The 20,867-nt window shown below is 31.5% G+C and overlaps 1 long non-coding RNA gene across 1 annotated transcript; it reads right to left on the bottom strand.

Annotated features, from left to right (window-relative positions):
• Nucleotides 1–3,181: 3,181 nt before the first annotated feature.
• LOC136981417 (uncharacterized) lies at nucleotides 3,182–15,887 on the bottom strand. The gene is made up of 3 exons (XR_010881761.1): nucleotides 15,825–15,887; nucleotides 6,674–6,760; nucleotides 3,182–3,225 (listed from the first exon to the last, which is right to left on the bottom strand). It is a non-coding gene; the product is annotated as an uncharacterized lncRNA (long non-coding RNA).
• Between the last annotated feature and the right edge of the window lie 4,980 nt (nucleotides 15,888–20,867).

The raw sequence follows: 20,867 nt of genomic DNA, 5'->3' as shown, positions 1-20,867 counted from the left end.
TTGTGACAATACTGTGGCATTAGAACCTTTTCTAACATCATATCTGTGCTCTTTTATCCTTACCCCTAGATTTCTAGTAGTAACCCCAACATAATCTTTACTTATTCCTAACATCTGATTCTCGTATGGAATCCTATAAACGCCGGACCTATCTTCTTTCTTAATTAACCCTTTATCATTTCTGAGAATTCTGTACAGATTCGGAGCTCTTTTTAAGATTATCTTTGTATCCTTTATATGTGCGATTTCTTTCATAATGCTTCCTAAGCGCTTGTTGTACGTAAATTTCGTGTATGTAGATGGACCACGCCCACGACCAGGTACTGCATCGGTACTAACTTCTAATTTATTGATAATCCCCTTTAAAACATTCCTCTTATAGCCCAATGCTTCTGCTACCTGCGTGATTCTTTCTATTTCTGCATCCCTGTCTATAACACTTTCGCAGTATAAAAAAGCCCTCCTAACTAACGCTCTAAACGCTGCTAATTTATATTTATAGGGATCGTTAGAGCCAGCCGGAATATAAAGTGGGCTATGAGTTGGTTATAATAAATTACCCCGGATACGATTAGTACCGATGCAGTACCTGGTCGTGGGCGTGGTCCATCACATACACGAAATTTACGTACAACAAGCGCTTAGGAAGCATTATGAAAGAAATCGCACATATAAAGGATACAAAGATAATCTTAAAAAGAGCTCCGAATCTGTACAGAATTCTCAGAAATGATAAAGGGTTAATTAAGAAAGAAGATAGGTCCGGCGTTTATAGGATTCCATACGAGAATCAGATGTTAGGAATAAGTAAAGATTATGTTGGGGTTACTACTAGAAATCTAGGGGTAAGGATAAAAGAGCACAGATATGATGTTAGAAAAGGTTCTAATGCCACAGTATTGTCACAAATGGCACAAGCAGAAGGCTCAGTAGTAAGATGGGATGAAGCAGATATACTGAAGCAAATACACTCCCCGACCTTGGCAAGAACGGCCGAAAAATTAGAAATCTATAAAAGCAAGCTTAAAGGGAATTGCATCAACGCAAGAGATGCCGAGGGGCTTCCTTCCGCATGGAAGTTTGCAGTTATAAACTTCAAATAAGAACGGTAGCTTTATTAATATGTATAGTTAAATGAAAAACTCTGTACAGCTTATTAAGCAGTGTTAATATTTAGTGTTATTAATTTGTTTATTAAGGCGGAGGTATTAATATTTTGTATACACTATTTGTTTGTTATATATTATTATTTTATTGTTAATTTTAGCAGCATTTTTATTAATTTGTTGATATTTAGAAACGTTATTGTGCTGTTAGTTACATATTGGTTAGCCGTTATATTTTTTGTATTTTGAACTTGTTGTTCTATTTTTGTAATGTTCTAATTTTACCTGATGATGATCCATTGATTGGATTGAAAACGTTTGTGTTAAGAATAAATATCTCTCAGCGAGTGATCAGGTGCTTGTTTAGTTTTTGCTGTCATATTTAAAAAACATTTAAAATACTTTGTATTTTAAAAACGTTTAAGCTAAGAAGTTTGTGAATTGAGAAAATACTGATTCGTTTCTTTACAAATTTAGAAACATTTTTATTTACTTAATTAATCCACTATAACAACAAAAATAAAACTTTTCTGACTAAAAAAAATGTATTCAATAAACTAAATAAAATATTAAGAAATTTATTTATACTGTTTTGTTAAGATTTAATTATTACAATTTTATATTCTTATTATCGTAACTTTAAAGAATACAACAATTTACTTGGTCAATTTTGTAAATATTTATATAATATAATATATTAATTGCATAACATCTCAAGTATTTGTATATATTATATTATATAATATATATTGATACTTGCGATGATAAAATTTAATTTTTTAAAACAAGACTACATTGTAAATTATATTTAAAATCTTGTTGTTACTATTGCGAATACGATAGATGCTTAGATATTAACTGTTAAGCCATGCGTTTAATAGGCAAAACATTGTTTATAATGTAGTTTAATTTTTATACAGAAAAAAAGTTATATATAAGTTACTGATTAAGTTTAAGTTCCCTTCCAAATGGACAAGTTAAATCCCAAAACCTTCCCCGTGTGCATGACCCCTTGCTATGCAGGTGTTAATAAAAGTTTACAGTCGAAATATAGTCTTATAAGAACAGATTGAAATTTCCTTAAAGTTAGTGGAAACGTAGTTACAGTGTTGAATAAGATGGTTTATATAATCCCGGAGTTGTTTATTACAAAGGTATGCGAATGACATTCTTCTGGGCAAAGACTGTCTGACATCTACATTCAAATAAATGGAAAATACTTAAACGTTAACCACTTACTTTAAATACTATTAATAATAACCTAACATTCTATTTAAACGACGAAATCTGACATTTAAATCGAGGGGCGGATGGCTGAAGAGACAAAGGCTTCCTCCTTCCTTTCTGAGGATCGGAACGACAGTTGGAGTCGGGAAGCTGGAAAATGTTTAGATGATTTATTGAAGATTAGACATTAATAATGAAAATTTCTTCATTTTCGAGATGCAGATATTCTCGTCTTTTGGAGTTTTAAATTTAACTAATTCATTGACAATGTGATCTCGAAACAATTTCAACGAGAATATAACTTCGTTTATATGCGTCCTCCTTACGTAAACGCTAACGTTTAGCATAAATACATAAGCAGAACGTTATATTCTCAAGCCACACGTGATTGCTATATGACTCATAATTTCTGATCTTATGTAATATTGTAGTCTTTTTATTGTACAATACAGGCGAATAGGGTTCAATTTGTAGGGTTACAGATCATATGTCGCATTTTTTCGTTCCTACTGACTTAAAATAGATAAAATTCAATGGCTGCTTTCGTAAACAAAATATTTTTAATTGATGTGTAATTATGAATTTTAATTTATCTGTAATACCGAATACAAAATAGGCCTATGTACAGATAAAAATGAAATCATTTTACACAGGAATTAGATATAATAAAAATATTCATTTTAAAATAATTTATATCTATATTATAAATATATAAAAACTGTTTACATTTCACCGATAATTAAAGTAATTCAAATTTAATTAAAATATGATCATATTTTTAATAATTATTTTTACAAAACCGAAATAAACGATTTGAAACGTTTTAAGATTTCTTTTGAAGTTGATGCCATTGAATAAGATACGTTATCGAAGAACAATAGAAACTTATGACCTGTTAAAATAAAATAAAGTATTATCAATTTTAAGCAGCAATACGACAATTGTAAATGGGTAATTATTAAAAATAATTTATTCTTTAATATTATTTCTACATTAAAGTATAATGTAAAATTATAAGTTAAGTAGCAAATTGTAAGTATATAAATCACTGTACATAAAAAGTTATTAGTTTGTAAAATTCTATAATTAGTCATTGTATAATGTTACAAAATAGAAATATTTATATAAATTTTATATGAAATGTAATAATGCATAAAAAACTGATTAAAACAATCCTGTATACGTTAAAATTTCAAAATTTATTTATGGTTATTTCATACTTATAATGGTTTCTAAATTCCAAATTAATGGATTATAGAAACATCACTTTCAAAGAGTATGTAGGATGCAAATAATAAATAGATTTTTAATGATTTCTTAACTCATTACCTATGAAACATTTACTTTTACTTTGAATAAAAAATAATTTTCTAAATTAGGTGTTTCGAGAGACATTCATATTAGCGAGGTTGAAGCCGAAGTTTTAAACGCGAAAACGTGTACGTCGGACGTTCAGCGCCACTTTCCTGTAAGCCTAGAAGTTTGGCAATGGCGTTTGGAATGTCGAGCATGATTCCAATGACTTTCCAAACGCCATTGTCTGAACATCCGACGTACACGTTTTCGTGTTTAAAACTTCGGCCTCAACCTCGCTATTGATTACGCAATATAGGAATGTAAGTGATATAGGAAGACAAACCTTTACAAGTTTTATGTCTTTGCTACATACTTCGTATCTATATTTACTAATACGGTGTATATAACAGAGGAAAAGTATGGTGATCGGTCAAAAAACGACTTCAAAATTTTTACATTTTTGGACTGAGGACATCTTAAAACGTCGAGAAATGCAAAAAATTCGGAGATTTTTTCTGTATGTAGGGATGTTAGTTTGTGTGGGGAGCACGAACCCTCTTTTAAGCTTAATAACTACTGTGCTTTTTGTGGAAAATTTCTGAAATTTTGCAGGGAGGTTTGATTATGAAGGGGGTCGATTCTATTAAAGTTTGGTGATTAAAGGTCGGGAGGATGGGGACAAAATAAAGGTCGTGTGTATCTCCAGTAGGTAGGACTTAATGACGATCTTACTCGTTATTAGCATTTACAATTTTTTTTATAAAACTCATCCCTACCCTCAAAATTAAGCCTTTTGCCGTTTTATAATATTTAAAAATATAAAAAGTTCTTAAAATGAAAAATATAATAACAGATGGCTTGACCAAATGTTGCCAGAATGTTATGCAATTCGTTACTGGATTATTTAAGTACAGACTCAGTTTATAACAAATACTTGATTGTTCAATTTACTTTTTCGTTACGCATTAATTAGGTTTTTGTTAACAGTACTTTACAAAATAATAAATCAAAATAATTGTTAACAAAAAATTAAAAAATAAAATGTAATCTATGGTCTGTATTGTTTACAATTGAACCATCTATAAATTTTTAATATTTTTATCTTTGTTCAAAATGTTTATATAGTGATGCCTCGTACTTCGAATTTAATTCGTTCCAGGCCTTTTGAAGTTCGAATCAATTTTCTGCATTAAAAATAATGAAAAGTGAATTAATCCATTTCCAGTCACTAAACCGGGGATGGCGAATATATGACACGCCTGTCCTGGATGTGACTCTTCGGGAGAAATCATCCGGCACGTAACAAATCATACGATTTCGGTTTATCACGTGTTCTTTTCACTTATCCTACCCGATCATCTCTTTCTTCAGTTATCTTTACATATATTCTAACTAAAGTGTATTTATTTCATTTATTTTATTTATTGAAAGTTTAAAACTTCGAAACGCATAAACATATTTAAAGATAATTACACTCACCGCGTTGCACGGAGACTCTGAAAGGTTTGCCATCCTTGCCCTAAACAATACCCATTCCATAAACTTAGATGGCAAATACACATAATTGATGATAAAAAATAACACAATTAAGTGCCCTAACTAATAAACACGAAAACAATAAATAAAACACGTAAACACCGTATAATGAAATGAAAATTGCATTTAATGGTCGCACATCGTGGACTTCGGTATCTTAAACACGACCGTCAGATCTGACACACGTGTGCCTTTTTCATAATGTTACAACCTTCCTTTTATACTAATCGTAAAAAAGCGTACAGTCTCCCAAACAGTACACTCTTGTAAAGTCGAAAAAATTGGAGGAGTCACCTAAGTTAGTCGCGCATGTAACTACTTCAATGTAACGACTTTATTTTTACAAAATACCTTTGTTTTACGAAATTGTTAATCAGGAGAAATTAAAATAAAGATAATCTCAGGAGGAGCAATTAGTCCTCTTAATATTTGTTTTATTCTTTCTAATTTTCTTGTGGGCCCTTTCAATCAATATACACAATCATTAAAATTATGAACAACAAGATAGATAATTTATTCACCTGCATTGTAGTGTTAATTTTCGTATGACAAATCGAAACATTTGTACGTAACGGATTATTCTCGTTTGGTTAAACTAATTTATATACTTATGACGTCCCTTTAAATAAGTTCAATATTTTTAATCTAATTTTTATATTAAAAAAATTCTTGACAAATACATGTAGTTTCAGTTTAAATAAACTAGCAATGAATTACTCAACTTTCACGACGACACTTAAAATTTTGGTGGCGCCATCTGTTATCATATTTTATTAAAACAAATTTTTATATTTTTAATTATTATAAAACGGCAAAGAGATTAATTTTGAGGACGAGGACGAATTTTATGAAAACTTGTCAATGCTAATAACGAGTAAAATCATCATTAAGTCCGACCCTATTGGAGATACACATTAACCCCCATTATCTCCCTCCCCACCCTCTCGACCTTTAATCACCAAAATTCAATAGCATCGTCCCCTAATACACAAACCTCCCTGCCAAATTTCAGAAATTATCGAAAAAAAGCAAGCGTAAACAAAATTTTGCCACACATTAACATCCATACATACAGAAAAAAATCCCCGAATTTTTTTACATTTCTGGACGTTTTTAAGATGTCCCGAGTCCAAAAATTAAAAATCTCAGGGGTCATTTTTTTTGACCGATTGTCATACTTACCCTCTGTTATAACAGCCGGAAAAGTAAAAAGGAAGCTATCGTTCTTTCAAAAAACACGAAATGAACAAAATGAAATATAAACCGATCTTAGAACAAATGTAATTAAGGATTAGATCAGATATTAAAAGTCTCTTAGAAAATGTCAAAATAAGCGTGTTTAATTTAATAAAAGAAAATTATGTAATAAATATCTACCCGGGTATAAAATTGTAAATTTGTAATTAAATGTGACTTTCTTTCCCACCCTGAATAACAATGTGTTAATAAAATAATAGTCTATTTCGGCTGATTTTATATTATGTGTAATTTGAAGAAAATTACGTTACCTGTAAGAACACAGTCTTTGTTAAAACAAAATTCCATGTACGTATTCCAAGTTTAATTGTAGATACAGTATTCATAAAATTTAAAATCTGAAATTATGTAATATTTATCAAACGAATTATGTTTTTTTTTTAAATATATAAAATTATCATTTAATATGATAAAGATAAAAACAGTTTAACTAGAAAATATAGCAATTTATGGACATGAAATTTTAAAGGTAGTTTTTCTTTTCTAATTTCTTTCATATTAATGACATGAAGTAATCTTACATTATTTTCAATTTTAAAATTTATTCATAATATATAATGTATGTACAGTACACAGATAAAGTTTTTGTTTATGAAGAAGTTCGATGTAAAAGTTTCACAATGCCTTTGAGATTTGGATGCATACTTTTAGGTGCCCTCAATACAATTTGATTAATTTTAATGCGAAAATGCCCACCAATGGCCGGATGGCGCAAACCTACGACCAACTGAACATTGAATCAGTGTTCGATGAGTCGTGGGTTGCTAACGGGCCGAACACGTGGTTTTCCAAATTTTCTTCACGTGTTGTAACACCCGAATAGAGGCAAGTTTCCCATAGAAAGAAAGTTCTTCTGAGAGGCGTCCTCTCTTGGCAGTTTGCCCATGTATTGCGTTGCCGTAAACAAATAAAATTAAACTAGTGAATACATTAACCACGAGATCCACAATTTTTATCTACTCCTGATAAAATTTCCAACGAAAATATATTGATTTCTATTATTCGTTTGAGTCGCCTGATTGAAATTATTGATCTCGTAATGATCCAACATCACAATCAGGATCAATTAAGATTTTTATTACGCGTTCAAATTCTTGCATGCCGTAAAGTGAAGTCGATATGTCACGAAGAGTACGATTTACGCTATAATAAAAAATAAATAAATAAATAAAATAAAACATATTTTGTATACCGCGACTGTTTTATCACGTGTCATCTGCAATTTTTCTATTGCATATTTTTTAAATTGCCTGGTCACTTGAGCATTTAAAACTGCATTAAGTTATTTTCAACGCGTTGCATCATTGATGAATTGCGACTAATTACGGCAAGATTACGGTGAGAGCAAGAGCTAATTATTATTGTTTAGGAAAAGCTTACGATTATTGACTGTATTTTAATTGGCGCTCGGCCAATTAAAGTACGGTTCCTCTGACAGACAGGACATGTCTATGTGAAACTACGATTGAATGGATACTAATACAGAGAGGAAGGTCAAGAAGCAGATATCCTAATGTATTTGAGAAAAGCCGAAACTTCTTGGAATTAAGATGTATAGCGAAACAAATTGCCTACTTGCTATTTTAGTTGTCTAGTTAAACAGGCAAAACTAAATAAGAAAACATGAAGCAGAATCCTATAACTAACACAACTGTTTCAACCAAATACTTCATTACATTTTAATATAAATCGCTACAAAAAATAACTTTCGATCATTTCCTGTCGGCCGTGTTTTTGGATTGCAATTTTCAAAAATTACAGACCTATAAATTCTCATTGGTGTCTGTCCATACTTAATCTCGAGAACGGTGCTAGACAGATGAAATTCGAGACAAGATATGGAAAGCTTATGGGCAGGAAGTCCTGCTTAACTAAGTTATGTACAAACTTCTGGTTTGGACCGGAAGTCACAAAATTTCAATTCAAAATTTTCTTCTGAACGGAGTTAGATGATGGCATGACTCCATTATTAACGCGAAAAGTATGATGTACGGGGGCAAGACACTACTAAACTTAAGTGAATTGTGACGAAAAATTGCAGCCCGGCGTTGTGACGATATAAATGATTTTTCGTTTTTCAACTTTGTCTACATGTTTCCTTTACACAAATTGTTTGTGCAGGATCATCATTTACTCAGGATTAAGTTGCATTCAAAGTTAAATAAGTCATTTTGTCTTTGCTTTCATAATCACAATTTTTCATTTACTATTTAATCAGAACATTTCAAAATGCTTATAAACCTTCACAGATTATTACTGCTTATTATTTATCTCTGATAATTACTTGAAGAAGTTTTGAATCGAAATGACTAAAATTCTCTTCGGACTCATCAAATAAAAAATTCTAATACATGTATTTAATATTTTTAAAAATAAAAGTACTAAAATTCAAAAATTAATTAAAAGTTGCGACGTGTGCCCGGCATTACTCGGGTGTTTGAAGGGTATGGAATTGAGAGAGGATGATAAAAACAATGGTCGTAGTAACTAAAATTTATTTATGCATTTATTGACTGGAGTACTTATAATAATGAAACTAAAAAAACAAAAAATTGCTCGGGCTTGCGGGACAAATATAAAAGATTATTATCGTTTCGTTGTATTCTAGGTTGTGAGGTGGTAGTCCAGCTAGTTCCAAGGAGTTTAAAAATTCCACTAGGTACGTGCGGCAACGCATTTGTTTTTATATTCCAATATTGCTCTCTAGTATATCTGTTTGTTGTTTATGTAGTAACTGTTATCAAATTAGTATCCTGATCTTCAGTGAATTTGCTATCACCGAGACACAAAAGTTGTTTAGCAAAATTCTCTGCAGATCTGTCTCCCAATAGATGGATCCTCATCTATAGGGACAACATTTTAATATTATTCCACAGTGATGATGCTTTGAGGCAGGCGTTAAGCTACTCGGCAAGTGTCGGCAGGCAAACCAACAACCTATTATCAATAATAAAAAAACTAACAATTAGCATTTATTTATCATTTTTGCAACAGATAACGTTACATGTAAACGATGCAGAATCTACCACAATGGTTCGGGGGTAATATATATCTTAGTATCGATTTCGGGGCATAAGTAATACTCATACAAACTTTGGTCCAGATCGGTTTAAGAATAAAGATTTGTATAAAAGACAAACCAACAAACCAACAAGAATTGATATATAGATACATAGATTTAATTTTAGCTAAGTTTTGAACTTTAGTGCCTAATAAAATCATCAATATTACTATATTGCAATTAATGCCTATAATTAATTATTTTAACTAGGCTTACTAGACGTCTCGTTTTGACCGGGACTGTCTCGGTTTGATGATGTGTCCCTGCGTCTCGGCTGGTTTGTCATTTTTTCCCGGTTATTTGGTAAAATTTTAAAAGTGCCGAATATACAAGAAGTAAAAATATGCAGCCTGGAGTAAAATAGCGAATTTGACAACTAAAATGTCTCCTCTGTTACACTCACTGTTGCCAATCTAAATATTTTGTATCTAGATCTAAGTACTTTTAATGTTGTCTAGCTTTTCCCCCCTACAATTTATAGCATGTGGCCTAATGAATTTAGATGTTTTATTTTTTTATTCAGATATTTTTCACAGAATTTATAATAGCATGTAGCCTACGAGATCCAGATATTTTTATTTCATTTTAGATAGTTTGTTTCAATTAGAATTGGCAACACTGAAACTTATTTTGGTCACGTCATTGTTGTGCACGTTTTATCTTAGTCGAGTTGGAATTGCTAATCGGCATTCGCGATTATTTTGTACTGTACATTAATTTAATTTCCAAAATGCCAAAAGAAACAGTGTGTTTACTGATGAATTAAAAAAGGGTTATCGGTTTTGAAAAAGTTTGCGTTCGTATTGAGAAAGTGAAATGTGAACTGTACTTTTCAGAATTTTCAGTAGTTCATGGTTGGCGTTCTGACATTAAAAATCGCTTGGAATGTGCGAAACATAAGGCAAGCCTCGTAGCAGCGGAAGGAACTTTCTCAAATATATTGTCATATTTTAATGGTAGAGATTTAAGTGACAGAATTTTTAAAGAAAGTTTACACTAATGATAAATATCAGTGGCGTGCCGTGACATTTGATGATAGGGAAGCTGTGTTTCTGTAAGAAGCCGACTAACAGGGGCAATTAATTAATTGCGCGTCAGGGCCCGTTCGTGTTCGTTTGTTCGATAAGCCAGTAAAAACCGTACACTTCTTTAAATGTATTTTTAATAGTTTATCTGACGTATTTAATAAATAACAGAGGTCATTATATTGAACTTTCTTATTAGATTCAATAAATTTCCTATGCCCTCTAAATGCCAATTCTTGCTTTGAGAAAAAACATATAACATTTATTAATTTAGATACATCTATTAATCGTAATTATCTTGTTATAATTTTCAATATTTATTTTATATTGTCTACCAATGTTAAATTCTATTCTATTTTGATTTCCAAATTGTTTCAATTTTACAAAAGAATCGTCATTCAGCATAAATTTTATCGTCAAAATGTCGAAATTTTTTTGTTGACGTATTTATATTTAATTTAGGTATTGGTCTTTCTCTTTTAATAATGTTTTCTATTTCATTATACGGTCTTGAGCCAAAACTTTTTGAAAATAAATTTTTTAATCATTAGCCACTATATAAGGGCTAAAATTAAAATTATAAAAAACAAATTACTTGGTAAAACAAAATGTGTGATGAATATACATACCTAGTACAAAAAATTCTTCAATTGTATGAATATACTTTTAAAGAAACTTATAATTAAATATAACTTTGTGAAGAAACGTACATAAAAAATAACAAAATATTCTTTACTTTTTAAATCTTAAAACAATCCACTTAGTGAAATAGCTCCCTACGAGTGGCTAATGAATGGAGTCAGAGACGTCCTGGTAGGTGTGCGGCGCGTGCATGCACGCAGGTTGCCAAATCCCGAGGGTGCCGATATCAGTCAATGTCAAATGCCTCTTTTGTCACATCACTAGTATATCCCAAAGGACGCGACGGGGCTGTTGTAAATTTTAAACGTTTCTCACCATAGCTGTAAAAATCTAAATATGTTAAACTTGATAGTCATTTGTTTTCTAACTAATTCGTTTTAATACCAGGTGTACACGGAAATCAGTTCCCCGCTGTACTGAGCCAGTGATTGGTTGGGTTAAGCTTTTGTTTAAGTAAAATTCTGGCTTTTTCAGCAGGGTTTTATTTATGTCCCCATTCCCTAATCTCTTAATTATTTAACTACTTCTTAGTAGAAATAAGTCGAACCAGTTACTTTGTACTTGAATATCTGTCGTCTTGGGAAAACATTGGAAAGACAAATTTTTATGACAACGGATATACAAATCGTAAATTTAAGGAAAATAAATTCTAGAGCTTTTTTGTACCTTGTACGTCTCATTCATTAAATTTAGTTGTAAATGATGCTGCCAAAGTAACAGTTAATTTTTTAACATTATACAAGAATTGTACACGTTTTTTCTGCATTCCCTTACAGATGGGACATACTATAATCGTAACATCACTGGTTTAATATTGAAATCCGTAAGTAATATAAGATGGGAGAGCAAAATAAAAATATCAAATATTTTAATGAATTTTTTTTTTTTTTTAACTCCTGTCAACTACACAGAACTATCATAAAAACATGCCAGTAAATTCCTATCTGTTGGGTTAAGTTATAAATCTAGTCTAGGGTGGGCAACCTTTTTTATAACATGGGCCAGAATAAATTTTACGTTATTTCCGCGGGCCGTAGTAGTTAATTGACGCCTTCTTGTGACTTGTAATTTTTTTAGTCTGCAAATATGAAATAAATAAATAAAAAGTTAATTACCACATTTATTTCTCTTATCGTTTTCGAAAATTACAAAGAATTGGAGAAATAACTATTAATTAGTTATTTTTCCAATTTAATAATCTATTAAAGATCTCGAGGGCCGGATAGAAACTTTTCGCGAGCCGTAGCTGGCCCGCGGGACGGGGGTTTCCCGCCGTTGATCTAGTCTACTCATGATTCACATAATCGGGAGAGGGCGGCCGAATATCTAGCAGGCAGGCGGCTAACAGCCCAGAACCGGTCCGGGATATAATTGGATGCTTTATGCATGTGTTGCTTCTACCAGCTAAACCGGTGAGGTTGGTGCTCTGTAACCCGCATGTGCCAAACCCGATGTTCCAATCAGCCTATATAATCTGGCTGATTGGAAACTGACCCGGTTTCGACATTCCTTCCTCCACCGAATTATTCGAATATACAATAGCAATCTTATCGTTTTTTTTCACATGTAGTATAGAAATTTGTAAAAGATACATAATACAGTTATAATAAAATATTAATTTTAATTAATTCAAAGTACGTTAAAATACGAAAATTTATAATTTATAAAATACAAGGGAAGGTCATTGGAAGGTGGAATCGGCGCTTCCATCGCTTCCAAGCACGCCACGAATAAATATTAATAAGTTCTTAATAATAAGGTATGTTCAGTCGAGTTATTAAAAACTGCTTTTAACTCGTTGTTTTACTCGTTAACAACTTTTTTATTTAGCTTTTTCAATCATAGGTTCTTATCTTAGTAGGCTTTATTTTCTGTTGTGACTATTTTCTCAAAATTGTCCCGGTTTGAGAAAAAAATATTATGGTAAGTCTAATTTTAGCTGAAGTAAAATTGAATTGAGACATTGCATTTCCACTGAACCTAATTTGTACATTTGTAATTTATAAGAAGTACAATTAATATTCTATTATTTTCTTTCGCTCGATTCTTTCAAAACTGACAGGCTCGTTTACGCGACTTCCTTAATGCACTAAATTAGATTAAATAGAAAGGTTAACTTCTCGAAGCTTATCGCATGAAATTATCTTCGATGATAATGACCATTCATTAAAATTTCAGTCCTTACCGAGCGTAAAATCTTATACAGTATATTAATTGAATCTCTTCACTAGTTAAGATTGACTCGGGTGTTCACATTCAGTAAATACTTAGACAAATAATTTTTGAAATATTCTTTTTAAAATTTTCGTCGCGCATTGCATGGTTGCAATTAACCTCTACCAGCACAGACAGTTACTCAAAATTTTAAATTAATAGATTGAACATTGGGCCATCATTTTTATTACATTTTTTGGATTCCTCATCGCAATTAACGGAAAATGGAAAATTTTTATCAAAATCGTCCCATCAAGTTTTGAGAACGAGCGGAATTTTGTGAGCTACTTCAGTTTGTATAATTTTGATCGGTAAATTTGCGTGTTTAGTGATTTATGTCATCTGATAAACTATAATAGCAACATTTTTATTACTACACAAAGTCGGAGCAAACGGAAAATGCCGATACACAAATTCCTTCTGTAAAATGCACACGTGGAATAAACACAAAAATTTTACATTGGAATTTATCACGTTACAGGAACAACAGCGACACACAGCGAAGTCGACTTTTATTTTCAGACTCTTATCCGCCTTAATTTAAAATGTGAAATCGTCTTCCTTGTGGTGTGATAAGAATAAAAATGCAAAAGACCTTGCGTTTTTCTACGTGTGCAGTCTACTAGCATTTATCCATTTAAACCATTTGTTTAAGTAGTAGCACATTTTTTTGTTTGAGAGCCAAAAAAATTTATCAACCATGTTTATTTTTAGTTGTCATTTCTGGCTGATATTATGATGCAAAATCAAATCTTTCTATAATATGAATAATAATAATTTATAAATATATTAAATTTAATTTATTTCTAATTCAGAATCTTGCAGATTAAAACATCCCAAAGTTTTCCTTCTAAGTTATTTGAAATCTTTTAATTACCGAAATGTGAGCATTCTTTATAATTTTATTAACCAAATGGGATGGGTTTTATTAATAAAGTTTGCATTAGTTAAAGATTTTGAAATGGAAATTCAAATAATCAAAAATTCAAATAATTAAAAAATAAATAAATAAAATTAATAATAATAATCTAGTATATATTCTCTAATCCTCAATCACATAATAATAAAATTTTAATTGTATTTTAATCGGATTGTTTGAACAAACTTAAAATATGACAAATAATATACACCAGTAATAGTTTATTCTAATGTTATCTATATTAAAAGCTAATGTATAATATACATAATATATTATATTTCTAAGTGATATTAAGAAAATAAGAAAATAAATAAATTGTATCTTACGTGCTTATTACATTCGTTTATCATTAGAGCTACAACGTACAGGCATTAAAAATCATATATAGTAACTCGGGAAAGACGGTTATACTTTTGTTTGCATATGATTACCTCTCTCGGATTTATAGTTTATAAACTATGACCAGGCACATAAGATGCCTTGTACTTTTCGTGTCTTGAAGGTGAACATGGTTCTCATCTATTACATTAATCTATTGGAGGAAAATTATCCAAATACAAGAACGCGAATTTCCATCTTCCCCCAACATATGAGGAAAATGGATGAAAGAAAAGGTGATTACACAGAGCTTTTTAATGCAAGTTAATTTACCAAAAATAAAATATACATTATATTACAAACATTTAGCTTATTTACATAAAAAATAAACAAGCTGAATTAGTCATTATTCTACAACTCGGAAAACTCTTCTAGATCACCTCCATCTGTTGTGCTGTCATCACCAGGTTCAATCTCGTCGCTGTCGGGGTAGAAGGTTGCGGTTGTATACGTCTCACGCATCCACGTCCTTGACCTTTCACATTCTATCCCGTATAAGATGGTTAATAGTTATACGTATAAGATGGTTAATGTCATCTTATCCCAAAGTATGGGAGAATATGGTTAATATGGTATTATCCATCTTATTCCAATATATGGGGGAAAATGGTTTTTTACGTGATTCACAATTGAACATGGTTGCCTTGTTGTTTCACCAACAGATACATGTAACAAGTGTTCTATTTTCATTATTTCCAAAGTTAATACCGATTGTCTTAGGTTTTGCCGCTAGAGAGCATTCTAGAACAAGCAAGCAATAATTTCAGACGCTAATTTCCTGCCTACAAATTTTTAAATCGCTGTAAATTGAACAATACTCACAGAAAAAATGTTGGAAATAAACACACAGGAATGCTTTTGATGCTCTTAGTGTTGTGAATACGGTAGTGAAACCATACGTCGTCAAAAAAAGAAAAGAAAAAAAAACACGAACTTTGAGGTCCTAACCATCTTCCCCGAGTTGTCTGAAATAGTTATATAACTTACAGCATATATGAATTTTAGTGCTAAGATGCCCTTGCCGTAGTTATAACATGCGTTTAATTTCCTCTCGATAACAGAAAGAATTAAAGGTATCGGTACAAGAAAAACTTTAATAAGGATATTTCTCAACATATAAAATAATAGAGAAAATATAGAGAATGATAGTAATAAACACTTACTTGGATCATTTGCGCTTCACTTAAATCCGATAAAGTTAATAAGCGACATAATGAAATATATAATTTCCTATTCTGTAAATGTCAAGAAATACGAAATAATATCAGTCTTATTTTACTTTCTAGATATAAAATATCTCTATTTAACTTACATATAGAGTAAGGTATATAGAGATTTATAGATAAAGAATGCAAATGCTTACGTTAGTTGATATCAGCGAGCCATAATAAGTAGAAGGAACTAAGAACATGATATATAACGATAATGTAATAATTAAAATTGTATTCGGCGGACCGTCGTTATAAATAATGTGAATAATTATGGTATAACTGTTAAATGTCATAAACAGGGAAAGTACACTAAAAATATTGAGGATAAATACATTTTCGCAATCCACAAGTTGGCAAAGTCTTTGATAATGCAAAGATATGCCTTCGAAATGCATTTCGTACGAAGACGTTATAGCTCGAAGCCAGTTGTTTAAATCTTGAAATTTTTGTATGGTGGCGTAGATCATAAGTATAGTAAGGAAACTAATAGTTGCTATAGTGAAAGCGCCTAAAATTAATTCTAAAGGAAAAAGTGCTACTAATATAGAAAACCAATAACTTATAGAATTGGAATTAATTAGCGAAACATTTTCATTAAAAGCAGAATATGTTTCTCGAGTAAAAATAATTCCTATAACTGCGGTTAAAATAATAATTAAAAACGACAAAGGCAAAGTTACGAAATTCTGAATAAATAATAACTTTTTCCTTAATATTTTTTTACTGTTTTCTTCTCCTGTATCGTCGCACATCTTAAAAAACTGTGAAACTTGTGTTTCGTTGTTAAGTGCTTTAATAACGAATAAATTTAAAGCAAAGTAAAAAGACCAAGTAGAGTAAATTCCATATAAATATTTTCCCGATGCACGAAATATTTCTTTTTTTCTTAGAACTATCCACAGAGGGTGATTGTCACTCTGAGAATATGCAATTGTAACCCTGACAAATCCCAATAAATATAAAATAAACAAAAATATTGTATATATTCGCAATGCAAACGCCTTCCTAAGAGAAGGTACTTCTTGCGTGCAATACACAGCTACCATTTTAGTAATATTTAAAGAGGGACTTAAAACGCATTCGATACACAAACAACTTTGTGAAGTAGAATCTTCTGTTTTATTTATATTCCTAAAATATTAATAAAAATAAACGTATAGAGCCTATGTTGATTATAGGAAATACTCAGACCTGTTTAAAATGAATACTTACCTCATCGAATAATTATTTAAAATTTTCAAACAACCCGAAATGCTTCGTTGTTCCAAAATTCAGAAAGAATTTGAGAAAATTGATAAGAACACGACCAACAATTCGAAGGAAAATATCCGTTTAAAGAAACTTGTCGTTACATCTTTGCTTCTACGCTAATGTAATTGTAATTACGAACACACTAAAATTTGTGATCTAAAGAAATCGATAAGCGAAAGTTAATACATATATACAAGCACATGTATTATGAATCTCGTGGCATCATTATTTCGATCGATATTTCTTATAAATGTTTACTTAGATATACTATATACTTAATGTTGTAAGTATGAGGTTTATCGACTGGATGGAATGATGTAACGACAATCGAGCGGTCAAACTGTCGTGTGGGAGTGGAAAGACTCACTAAGACAGGTTTTCCATCTTAAAACCGTTTAAAAAAATAGAAGTTTCTTACAACTTTCTTCTAAGCTTGGACAAAACCCAACTTTGGGAGCGAATAAAAAGTTTTTATTCTTGAAAGTCCAACGTTCGGTCTGAAGTTCTCTCGATCCCTCGACGACGTACGTTTCGGTGGACGGCCCCAGGGCGTGCGGCACAGTTTCGAATCGCAGGTTCGGGAGAAGGGTGAATCCAGTAGAAACCCGTTGTCTCCAGGAACGATGGTAAGTTCAGGCGTCGACTAGTGGGTCGATGTTGGTCCTCACGGCGGCAAATTCCGATGGCGAGCACCAACAACCGGAAACCAAGAACTAAGAACTCTTTGAAACGCCAGTTTTATTAGTTTTTCCGCCAAAGTCGCCTCCCCATTGGTTTCTCATCGTCACCTGGTGACAATTCGAAACCCGATGGAGGACGCGGGAGAGGTCAACGTCGTGACTGAATACGACTTCTCTCCAGCCACGTTTTTCTTGACTTTGGTCTTTTCTATTGTTTAAATAGTTTACAAAAAAAACTGCCATTGTTCAATCGAGACATTCAATTCCTCCTATTCGAGTCTGAAAGGGAGATTTTTAATTTCTCGATTGATATCCCACATTCGAACCTCCCAGTCGACCCTGTTCGGGTCTTCACATAACATATAAATGTGTATTAACTTAATACGCCCAAATTCAAAATTTTACAACATTGTATACACATTTTTATCGTTTAGGAGTAAATTGATTTTTATTTAATCAAGTTTAATAATAAAAATTCGTATTAAAATGTTGGCATTTTTAAATTAGCTTTCTATATAATAACCTATATTATATATTTACTTTTATCAGTTTTAATCAGGCATACTATTCAGAATATAATTTTAACGTAAGTAAAATGAATTTTATGTATTTTAATTAACGAATTTCACAGTATATTCACACATATATATATGCAAACTTTAGTTATAATTTCTGTTAAATTGCAACTAAAATTTATTCATAAAAATTAGTGCAGTAGGTTAAGTACGCAATAGTTCAGAATGTTGTATATTACTGTAAGACCTTTTGCATGAAAAATGTTTGTAACTAAATCCGACGAGCCAGTAATTAATCTGATTTCTGCTGTTATTTTGATTGTCTAAATTAACAAGAAAACTAAGAGGCCGAGAAAAGATCATGGAATCCCGGAAGAGGTCGACGATGGAGAAAGTTTCAGGAGTCAATGGTTCAATCAATACTTCAATCGGATTTCGCCATCATCTAAATTGTCTCGATTCCGAACGAAACCTATTTTTCCTGTCGTTGCGGTCGTCTTACGTACGGATTAGCATTATTACTTAATTCGTGTAACTCTAAAACTTCGGTCGCGCCGCGGTCAATACGGCCGTTAGAAAAACTGGTTATTTTCATGTGTGGTGTGCGAAAGGGTAAGACGAGGTGGCGATTTTTCGACTCGTAGAGGCGTATACGTCCATGCTTAACTCTTCCGAATACCGGAGTAGAACGAAGTTCCGTACCTTCTGCGAATATACACGATATTGTCCATGTAAAAGTCTAAGCTAAAATTGACGAAAGGCTGGATTTAGAGCGAATGACTCCAGGTTGCGCCGCCTAGTGTTTCATTCTGAGGGTACGGCTGTAATATTCGACTGATGACAAAATTGATCTTAATCATCTATAGCCCTCGGCATTCGAATCTTTATTTGGCGGCATATTCTGTTAAATTTTAGTAATTAATTAAGTGTAATGGCTGGAAGGTTCTTCCCCGGATGCTGACGATATAGAATATTCTAATCGAAAAAAGCCAGGAGTGCCTACAAACGGCGCTGCAGTTCCGAAAAAGTTGTGGAAAACATTTCCAGAATATAGAACGCGCGGCATTTTTACAGTGCCAAAGTTACTGAGAAAAAGCATCTTATACTCGGATAAATACGTTATATGGATACGTAAAATATTTGTGGCTCGCATATCGAAATATTGTTTTTCATACTAGAAAATAATTTAAAAGAATCGCTAAGCTTGTAAGGGGCCCGCTCTATCCTCAGGTCCCTTATGCAATGTCCGGCTGTGATCGCACAATGCACCGTTATCGTGTCTGCAGATGAGCAGAAACGAAATATTTCATTGTTTTTTGAAAAGTCACAATTGGGATATTTCCGCTTAGTTAAATCTGCCTCATTTCTAACTCGCGACAATTTTATTTATTTTAATTAATAATGATATAAAAACAAGTTTATATTTGTAATGCTTTATGTTATATTATAATGTGATAAAGAATATAACATTGTGAAAAAATAAACAACATTAACAATAAATAGAAAATTCATGGTTTAAAAAATTTTTTACAGATCGAAACTTCTAAATAAGGAGAAATAAAAACTTTAAATGAAAAAAAAAATACGAAGAAACGAAAGATATCGAATATGTACTTAATCCATCTGAAATTTTTAATATGTATTCCTACTTATTCTATAGTGTCATCGTTGTTGCATTTTAATTTGAAAACATAAACAATTACAAAGTTTGATTTTATTTATTACTGAAATTGTCATCATTTCTTCTTTTAACAAAAATCTCAAAAGAAAGAAAATTTGAAGGATAGATTCTACCAAGTCCCTATTATCAGGCCGTTGTTGTAGAATTTTTCCGTATTCGTACAGAACTGTATTCTCGTATTGTTTTCCCGTAGGACAACAAACTTCAAAATTACTGATGATAATAAAATCTATAACTTATCGATTATGCATTTTGCATGAAAACAGCGCTCAACAAACGACTTTTACCCGTGCCGATGTTTATTGCCATCATGCGATCAGTTTCCTTTTATTAGTAGTGGTGGTGGAAATGCAACGCAAAACTTAGTTGCCGGTAGAGAAATAAATAATATTTTAATAATGTAACTATTTATGGACATTTGTTTACAATAAAAATTAAAAATCGTTCCCACTTTCTACAAGTAAGAAATTAATCGATTAAATAGGATGAATCATTAAGGAAACTTAGTCCGGAAGAGAGCCGATTATTTAAACGTAAAAGGACAAAAGTATGTATAGCTTTTAAAATTTGTTTTATTTTTCATAAATTTCTATATACACAAACATATACATATGATATAACAATAGTATATGTAATAATAAATTGTTAAGTAGACTGATTACAATAATCTTAGTTAGTGTATTTTTATTAGTAAATTCTCTTCTTATTTGAATGTAGACCGTCCGAATTATTTTGAAGAGTCTTCTTCAAAATAATTCGGTTTCCACATTCGAAGTTAGAAATGTTTAAAACGTTTAATGATGCAAATCCAATTTTAGCATGTTTTGTTTATTTATTGAAAAATAGTTATTTCTAGGTATTCTAAAAT

This window comes from Centruroides vittatus, unplaced genomic scaffold (genome assembly GCF_030686945.1).
Source record: "Centruroides vittatus isolate TY-2023 unplaced genomic scaffold, ASM3068694v2 contig_10, whole genome shotgun sequence".
In the NCBI taxonomy this organism is placed as follows: domain Eukaryota; kingdom Metazoa; phylum Arthropoda; class Arachnida; order Scorpiones; family Buthidae; genus Centruroides; species Centruroides vittatus.
This window is presented reverse-complemented; position numbering and strand designations above follow the sequence as displayed.